Genomic DNA, 9,362 nt, shown 5'->3' on the forward strand with positions numbered 1-9,362 from the left:
AACCTGAAGGTGGATTATTTAGGCATAGATGCATGCTGGATAGCGGTCTATGTACTTTGTCGTAATGCCCTGATTAAATCACATAGTAATCATCGTTGATATATATTGAATCTTTATTTGTCAATTGCTCGCCTGTAATTTTGTTCACCCAACGATGCTAGTTATCTTATTGGAGAGACACCTCTAGTGAACTCGTGGACCCCGGTCCATTCTTTTACATCTGAATACATTCTACTCGCTTTTACTGTTCTTTGCAAACAAACACCATCTTCCACTCGATACGTTTAATCCTTTGTTTTCAGCAAGCCGGTGAGATTGACAACCTCACCGTTACGTTGGGGCAAAGTACTTTGATTGTGTTGTGCAGGTTCCACGTTGGCGCCGGTTTCCACCGGTGTTGCGCCGCACTACATTCCTCCACCAACAACCTTCACGTGCTTCTTGGCTCCTACTGGTTCGATAACCTTGGTTTCTTTCTGAGGGAAAACTTGCTGCTGTGCGCATCATACCTTCCTCTTGGGGTTCCCAACGGACGTGTACATCTACGCGCATCAAGCTATTTTTTTCTGGCCCCGTTGCCGGGGAGATCAAGACACGCTGCAAGGGGAGTCTCCACTTCCAATCTCTTTACTTTGTTTTTGTCTTGCTTTATTTTATTTACTACTTTGTTTGCTGCACTTAAACAAAACACAAAAAAATTAGTTGCTAGCTTTACTTTATTTACTGTCTTGTTCTCTATATCAAAAACACAAAAAAATCAGTTACTTGTCTTTACTTTATTTGCTTAGTTTATTTTACTACTGTTATAATGGGTACTCCTGAAAATACTAAGTTGTGTGACTTCACTAGCACAAATAATAATGATTTTATATGTACTCTTATTGCTCTACCCGCTACTACAGCAAAATTCTATGAAATTAAACCTGCTTTACTGAATCTTGTTATGAGAGAGAAATTTTCTTATGTTAGTACTGATGATGCTGCTGCCCATCTTAATAATTTTGTTGAACTTTGTGAAATGCAAAAGTACAAGGATATAGATGGTGATATTATAAAACTGAAATTGTTTCCTTTCTCATTAAGAGGAAGAGCTAAAGATTGGTTGCTATCTTTGCCTAAGAATAGTATTGATTCATGGACTAAATGTAAAGATGCTTTTATTAGTAAATATTATCCTCCTGCTAAGATTATATCTTTGAGAAGTAGCATAATGAATTTTAAACAATTTGATAATGAACATGTTGCTCGAGCATGGGAGAGAATGAAATCTTTGGTAAAGAATTGCCCAACCCATGGACTCGACTACTTGGATGATCATCCAAACCTTTTATGCAGGATTGAATTTTTCCTCAAGGAACCTATTGGATTCAGCTGCTGGAGGTACTTTTATGTCCATCACTCGGGTGCCGCGACTAAATTACTTGATGATATGATGATCAATTACTCGAATGGCACACTCGAAAGAACTCCTCAAGGTAAGAAGGTAAATTCCGTTGAAGAAACCTCTTCTTTGGGTGATAAGATTGATGCTATTATGTCTATGCTTGCAAATGGTAGATCTCATATTGATCCTAATAATGTTCCTTTAGCTTCATTGGTTGCTCAAGAAGAAAATGTTGATGTGAATTTCATTAAGAGCAATAATTTCAACAACAATGCTTATATGAATAATTATGGTAACAACAACTATAGGCCATATCCTTCTAATAATGGTAATGGTTATGGTAATTCTTACAACAATAATAAGAGTGTACCCTCTGGTCTTGAAGTGATGCTTAAAGAATTTATTAGTACACAAACTGCTTTCAATAAAACTGTTGAAGAAAAGCTTGGTAAAATTGATATTCTTGCTTCTAAGGTTGATAGTCTTGCTCTTGATGTTGATCTTTTAAAATTGAAAGTTATGCCTGAGAAAGTTGAAGATGCTAGGTTTGCTAAAACAAATGCCATCCAAGTTCTAATTAATTATAATATTAGATTGTTGGCTGAATTGCATGCTAGGTGGGATAGAGAAGAAAAGGAAAAACTTGCTAAAGAAAATAATGTAGCTAAAGTATGGACTATTACCACCACTAGTAATGTTAATTCTTCACATGTTGCTGCACCTCCTACTATTAATGGTAAAATAATTGGTATTGGCAATGTTTCTACTCCTAGTGCAAAGCGTACAAAATTGCCTGAAATCACTGAAACTGCTGTTTGTGATAAAACTGCTGAAATTTTTCAAAATATTGGTAACAATGATTCCATTGCTGTAGAACATAATGGTTTAGATTTTTATGATTGTCATATTACTGAAGTTATAAAGTTCTTACAAAAACTTGCTAAAAGTCCCAATGCTAGTGCTATAAATTTAGCTTTTACAAAACACATTACAAATGCTCTCATTAAAGCTAGGGAAGATAAATTAAAACTTGAAGCTTCTATTCCTAGGAAGTTAGAAGATGGTTGGGAGCCCATCATTAAAATGAAATTCAATGACTTTGAGTGTAATGCTTTATGTGATCTTGGTGCAAGTATTTCGTTATGCCTAAAAAGATTTATGATATGCTTGACTTGCCACCATTGAAGAATTGTTATTTGGATGTTAATCTTGACGATAATGTTAAAAAGAAACCTTTGGGGAGGATTGATAATGTGCGCATTACGGTTAACAATAACCTGTTACCACCCGATTTTGGCCAAATCAGGAGATGGGCCGTAAGTGAAGATGGGCTTGAAGGACGCACACGTGGAGCATCTTCGAAGCGGCCTTGCGCTAAGAGTTTGGGCTAAGTTGCCCATGTATCTGTAATATAGTAGATCGCATTGTAATTTAGAATTAAGAGATAGAGTCCGGCCCGTGCACGGTTAGGTGCACGCCCCAATTAGAAAGTCCCTTGGACTATAAATATGTATCTAGGGTTATCGAGAAAGGAGGACAATCATCGTTCAAACCAACACAAATCAGGCGCATCGCCACCCCTTTCTTCGAGGGTTTCTCCCGGTAAGCACCATGCTGCCTAGATCGCATCTAGCGATCTAGGCGAGACACGTTTATTCGTCAACCTTGTACTCGCTTCGTGCCGAAGCCTTGTTGATGGAGAGCAGTATTATTTATCCTTAGGTGTTTAGGGTCTTGCATCGATGCTTTCACGTGCATATCTGCGTGGCGATGCCGTCCCTCGACACCTAGCTGCCCTCACGTCTATCCGGACGTGAGGGCAGCACATCGCTTTTCGTTACTTAGTAGATCCGATCCGTTATAGTTGCTCCTTGCTCTGCAAGGATTAGTTTAATATCTGCATAGTTAGGCCTTACGCCGGGGTCGGAGGATCCGGTGGTGCGTTAGATGCCGTTCACCGTCCCCGCGAGGGATGTTCCGGGAATCGACGTCATGTTGGTTTTTAGGCCTCTCGTAGGGGTGGTTTGCACCGTCTTTCGTAGCTGCTAGGCCCGATCACACGTAGGACGTTCCGGCTATGCGGTGAAAACCCTAAACCGTCGTGGATCGTGTTAGCTTTGTCCTCGATCAAGCAGGATCCCCATGCCATTGTAAATCCAACGTGAAACATGGGGCGATCGGCTCCTTGAGCCGATCCACAGGGAAACCTGAGAGCCGATAGGGCTCGTATTTAATGTGCACGTGTCTACCATGCAGGAACAATCGAAGCACTAACACCTTCCTGACCGGGTCTAGGTCAGGTGGCACGCCCTAGCAACCGCCGGGACGTTGGCCGTAAGATTTGCGGGACGACGCGAGGTGCCGGGGATCCACTAAGCGGCCCTGGGAGCTTCCCGGCTCTTCGTGTTGCTCAGCCATTGCCCGTCGGTGGGTTTTGGAGGGTAACACATTCTGGCACGCCCGGTGGGACTTCTTCTGCAACATCCACGTCAACATCGGCATCCGAGATGGCGGAAGAACAGATCACGTACGAGGAGCTTCCTCCTGATCATAAGAAGAAGTACGATGAGCTGAAGGCCATCGTTGAAGCCGAACTCATCGGCTCCTTTGAGAAGACTCGTTCACACGGTATCAGATTCAAAGGATTCACGCCACAAGGCGTCCTCGAAGGGGTAGATCTGTCTCTCCCTTCAGATGAACGTACCAGAGCCCTGCGACAAGAGATCAACTACGTGGTGGCTCATTCACTGCATCGGCACTCGGAGAGCCTGGTGAATACTTTGGAGCGCGTTGCGCTCCGTGTGGTGCAAGAGATCATGGAGCGTCGGTACTCCCCTTCAGGACCTGTTCTAGGGACTCACCAGGGAGAGGTGCAACTCCACACCAGGCCACCACTGCCGTACGCAATAACGGCTCCACAACGAACAAGGCTCACCAAAGATACGTTGTCCACAAAGTTGGAGGTGATCCGGGCGACTATCGGTTCTTACATGACCCGCCCAAGGAAATCCCGCACGGATACGTGTGCACGTTTGTGCCTCGACCGCAACAACCGGACGCGGGCGATCCGGGCTCAGCCAGGAGGGAGTGCCGGATCGGGAGCAATTGTTCCGGCGAGAAGAACGACCGCAGCAGCGGGGAGTTTAGGAGCGAGAGCTGAGAAACAGGCGTGGCTAGCCAAATATGCCACTGCACCAGTCCAGGAAAACTCAGCTGCCACCACCTCTACCGCGGATCAAATCAGCGCAGTCCTGAGAGATCAGTTCGGCATCTTGCCGAAGAAGAAGATAATCGGCTATTCCAAGCCGTACCCCAATGAGTTCGACCTGATCCCGCTACCGCCTAAGTACCGGCTTCCGGACTTCAGCAAATTCAGTGGGACAGAAGGGTCGAGCTCTATCGAGCACGTGAGCCGATACCTGGCCCAGTTGGGCATGGTTTCAGCATCGGATCAGCTACGGGTGAGGCTCTTCTCGCAGTCCCTCACCGGTCCAGCGTTTGGATGGTACACCTCGTTGCAGCCAAATTCAGTGCAATCATGGAAGCAGCTGGAGGAACTGTTCCACACCCAATACCACTCAGAAGCTACTGAAGCTGGGATTGCCAAGCTAGCACAGGTTCGGCAGAAGCGAGGAGAGACAGTCGCTGAGTACATCCAACGTTTCGAACTGTCAAGAACCGATGCTATTCGGCTCATCTAACCGAGAAAGAGGCGAGTCGAGCTGGCCGTGGCAGGCCTTGCAGCCGTCATTCAAGGACCCGACGTTCCAAGTGGAATACAACTCGTTGACGCACTCCGGTCGAGTAGGGCTGACCTTATATGAACAGCGCCATCCGTAGCTGTACCAAGACAAGTTCAAGCGCGCAATCAGCCTGGTCAATACCGATGAAGATGAAGATTCCGCGGAAGATCGTGAAGTAGCGGTAGCCGAATGGACTCGGACGCCGCATTCTGTGTCCTCGCAAATGGGTGAACCCACCAGGGCCTCCAAGAGGGTTGGACTTTGACGTGACCAAAACCGAACAGATCTTCGATCCGTTGCTGAAAGAGAAACAGCTTGAAGCTACCCGAAGGCCACAAGATCCCTACGGCACAGGAGATGAACAAGAGGCCATACCGCAAATGGCATCATACGTTCACGCACGCCACCAACGACCGCAAAGTATTGCGCGCACAAATTCAGATGGCGATAGAATCAGGCCGATTAACTTTCGGACAGCTTTGCCATGAAGGTAGACATGCGTCCGTTTCCGGACGTCAACATGGTGGACCTGAGCCGCTCCATAAGAGAGCCAGGGTTCTCTCTTGATGTCAATATGGCAGGGCTTATCAACCACCATGGCAAGGACATAGCAGAGAGCAGCCACTCTCGTGACAAGGATAAAGAGGAGGCCGTTCCACGCGACCGACCCCAAGATGATGATAGACGGTACCTAACAGAGGAGGAGGTGAGAAGCATACGGTATCAACGCCCATTATCCGTGCATCTCCTCAACAAATATGAGCAGCAGTATGACCGACGTCGACGCTACGACGAAGACGATGAAAAATATCATCGGTCAGATGCAGCGGACAGGAGGTATCGTCAGCATGACAGGAACAACGACGGGTACGAACGCTACGCCATAGGGAGGTCAGGGGAGCAAGACAATGTGGATAGGCACTGGGACTGTCCCTTCTTCAAACATTGCTGGGACTCAGGAATGAGCCGATTGCCAACAATCGAGAACTGCCCAGAATGCAGACAGCACAGAAGGAGGGCAAGCGAAGTTTCAGTGTTCGAGCGCCTAGGACCTCTCCCGCCACATAACAAACGAGCTGAGTCATCTCAAGAAGAAGACTTTGAGGAGTCTGATGGAGAAGAAGATAAGTATCACCGACCAAGGTGGTGCCCTGATGGACTCAGCCATTCTCAGAAGCGTAGAGTGCAACGGCTGCGAAACCTGGAAGAAGCCGAGGCACAGTACCGTACACGTTGAGAAGAGCACGGCCCGATCTGGCCGTGAAGATTCAGCAAACAGTGGAGACGAAGGCGCGCCCGCCAACGAAAGTATGGCGCCCAAAACAGGCGAAAGCCGATGCACAGGCATCGGTTGATGCCGATACACAGGCATCGGCTGACACAAACATGGTGTCCGTGGTCCTGACAGAGTAGCACGTCCAAGACATTGGACATACGTGGCAAGGCCGATCCCGGCGATCGGCCCTCAAAAATAAAAAGCAAAGGATTTTATCTCCAACGCGTCACGTAGCTACAGTGGAAGTCCAAGAAGTTGCAAACCATCATCAAGCATTGCAACGAAAAAGGAGGCCGATTCTGGCAATCGGCCAAAATTACCCTCAACCTACCTTCGTCTGTGTTCAGCACTGATTCCGTAGATACCTGAAGAGCCGATACCATCAATTACTTGACAGAATCGGCTCGGGGGGCACATAGATGGAGGAGACACGAGGGTACGGAGCTGGGAACGGATGCCAAATGCCCAGCAGCTCAAGGTCTAAAAATGGAAAATCCAAATTTTTTGAGCACAGCCGATGCGTAGACATCGACTTGAGGATTAAAAGCCGATGCACGGCCATCGACTCAAGGGGTACAGGCTGTTTTAAAAACGCTGTACTATTCGGTGACTCAGGTCTTCTCTGCGAGGACCTCCAACTTCGTTGGCAAGTCTTCAAGTGTAACGGTGCTCGCAGAAGCGTCAGTTTGGGCGCCCGGAAATGCCCTTTTTTCTCGTGGAATTCTAGGCTGCATCATTGAACCCGAGGAGATCGGGGGGGCATACACAGAGAAGATACAAGGCGTACAAGACCACGAAAATGTACCCAGGTGAGCCGATTCATGAATCGATCGGCTAATAAAAAGTCGAAAATACAAGGTTTCGGCACAGCCGATGCTCGGACATCGACTCTAGAAATACATGGTTTAAGCTGCCACTTGATCAGGCCTCGTGATTGGCCAGGGCTTCAACTGCAGAGTCATCGTCAAGGATGGTGAACTGATCTAAGCAGCGAATCACAAAGATTGGGCCAAGGGGAGTCTTGGTTCGGAGAAAGGATTTTCTGGTCCTGTTGAGCCCTTGTGGCACATCAAATCCGATGCTTGCTTGGCGGTTACCTTCCTTGCTGCCATTTTCGCCTTGATTGGAGCTCGGGGGGCAGCTGCTTCTGAAAATCCTTTTGCTCTTGGGAACCGATTTCGGTAAAATCGGCTAGCTTCGCACCAGTGGTGAGTTATTGAAGAAGAGAACCGTTGGAGTCGGTCTAAAGGATTTGAAGAGGGAGCCATCACCATTGGTTAGGCTCTGGACTAGTTTGTTGCTGCGAAGGAGTAGAACATCGCCAAGGGAGCTGTGAGCAAACACCTGTTTTGCAACAATATCAGCTTCAACGTCAAGGTTGTCGGCAACAGGCTAAGGAGCTTTCCTGGGAGCATCAGTCCAGGAGTTTTGCTATCAGGACGGACATCCCGATCGGATGATTTTAAAGTCTAAAGATTCCAGGGGTCTCAAGACTGCGCGCTGGACCTGTTCGATCGGAAGTTTGGATCTGAATTTCATGGGTTGCAAGTTAACATCTGAAAAGGCAAATAGATCGATTTGTCTTGTAATCTGTTGGAAAAGCTGATGCATTGCCATCGGCTCATTGAGCCTCGACCGAATTGACAATCGGCAGACTCAGTACGAAGGGCAATCGGCTAAATCATCACGAAGGAAATCAGTAAAATAAAATTGGGGAAATTCTTCATTGATGAACGAGGTTTCTTACATGAAGAGCTGATTGCTCTCAAAAGGAAGTCCTAGGGGATACATTGCCCTATCTACTACTCCTAGCACTATCCTATCTAGGGGCCGCTGCTGCCCTCATCGTCGCCGTCGCCGCTGTCGGCGCTGCTCCCGGCCGGCTCGTCGTCGCTACTGTAGCGGCCGCCGGCAGGACCTTCATTGTCCTCGTCTTCTTCATCGGCGTCGTCGTCATCACTGTCGAAGTCGCTGAGGTTCCCGGGCCAGGGGCAGTGACGCTTGGCCGGCGGCTCGTCAGAGGAGCTATCATCCTCTTCCTCCTCCACTTCCTCGGAAGAGGTGACCCCGTCCCAGGGAAGGAGGTCGTCGTCGCTTTCCTCCACCGCTTCCTCATTGGCGAGGAAGCGGAGGTCGCTCTCCCCGTCGGTCAGGGCTGACCAGATGGAGAAGTTGTGGCTCGGCTCATACCCGGCCTCGATAGCACGGCGGATGTTGGCCGCATGGGCCTCCTCTGGGTCCCACTCCGGCGTCGGCTCGCGGAAGGGGGAAGACTGCGCAGAAAGACCCGATGAAGAGGAGGAAGAAGAAGACATGGCGGTAGAGGAGGATTTTTTGGGGAGCGCTAATGCGAAGAGGATGAAGAGGAGAACTGTTCGATGTGGCCAAATAAAAGGGGGAATACAGGGTTTAATGCCTAAGCAGTTCCCGAGGACGTGGTGCCAGAACCGTCAAATCGTGCAGAGAAGCCGAGGAGGCAAGACGTCATCATGAAGAAAACTGCGACGGTTCTGCCACGACATGACCCTTCGAAGGAGACAGATGGTTTTGCAATTATCATTATCAAAACCAGGGGGGCATGTGTTACCACCCGATTTTGGCCAAATCAGGAGATGGGCCGTAAGTGAAGATGGGCTTGAAGGACGTACACGTGGAGCATCTTCGAAGCGGCCTTGCGCTAAGAGTTTGGGCTAAGTTGCCCATGTATCTGTAATATAGTAGATCGCATTGTAATTTAGAATTAAGAGATAGAGTCCGGCCCGTGCACGGTTAGGTGCACGCCCCAATTAGAAAGTCCCTTGGACTATAAATATGTATCTAGGGTTATCGAGAAAGGAGGACAATCATCGTTCAAACCAACACAAATCGAGCGCATCGCCACCCCTTTCTTCGAGGGTTTCTCCCGGGTAAGCACCATGCTGCCTAGATCGCATCTAGCGATCTAGGCAGTACACGTTTA

Source organism: Lolium rigidum, chromosome 6, assembly GCF_022539505.1.
Source record: "Lolium rigidum isolate FL_2022 chromosome 6, APGP_CSIRO_Lrig_0.1, whole genome shotgun sequence".
Lineage (NCBI taxonomy): Eukaryota > Viridiplantae > Streptophyta > Magnoliopsida > Poales > Poaceae > Lolium > Lolium rigidum.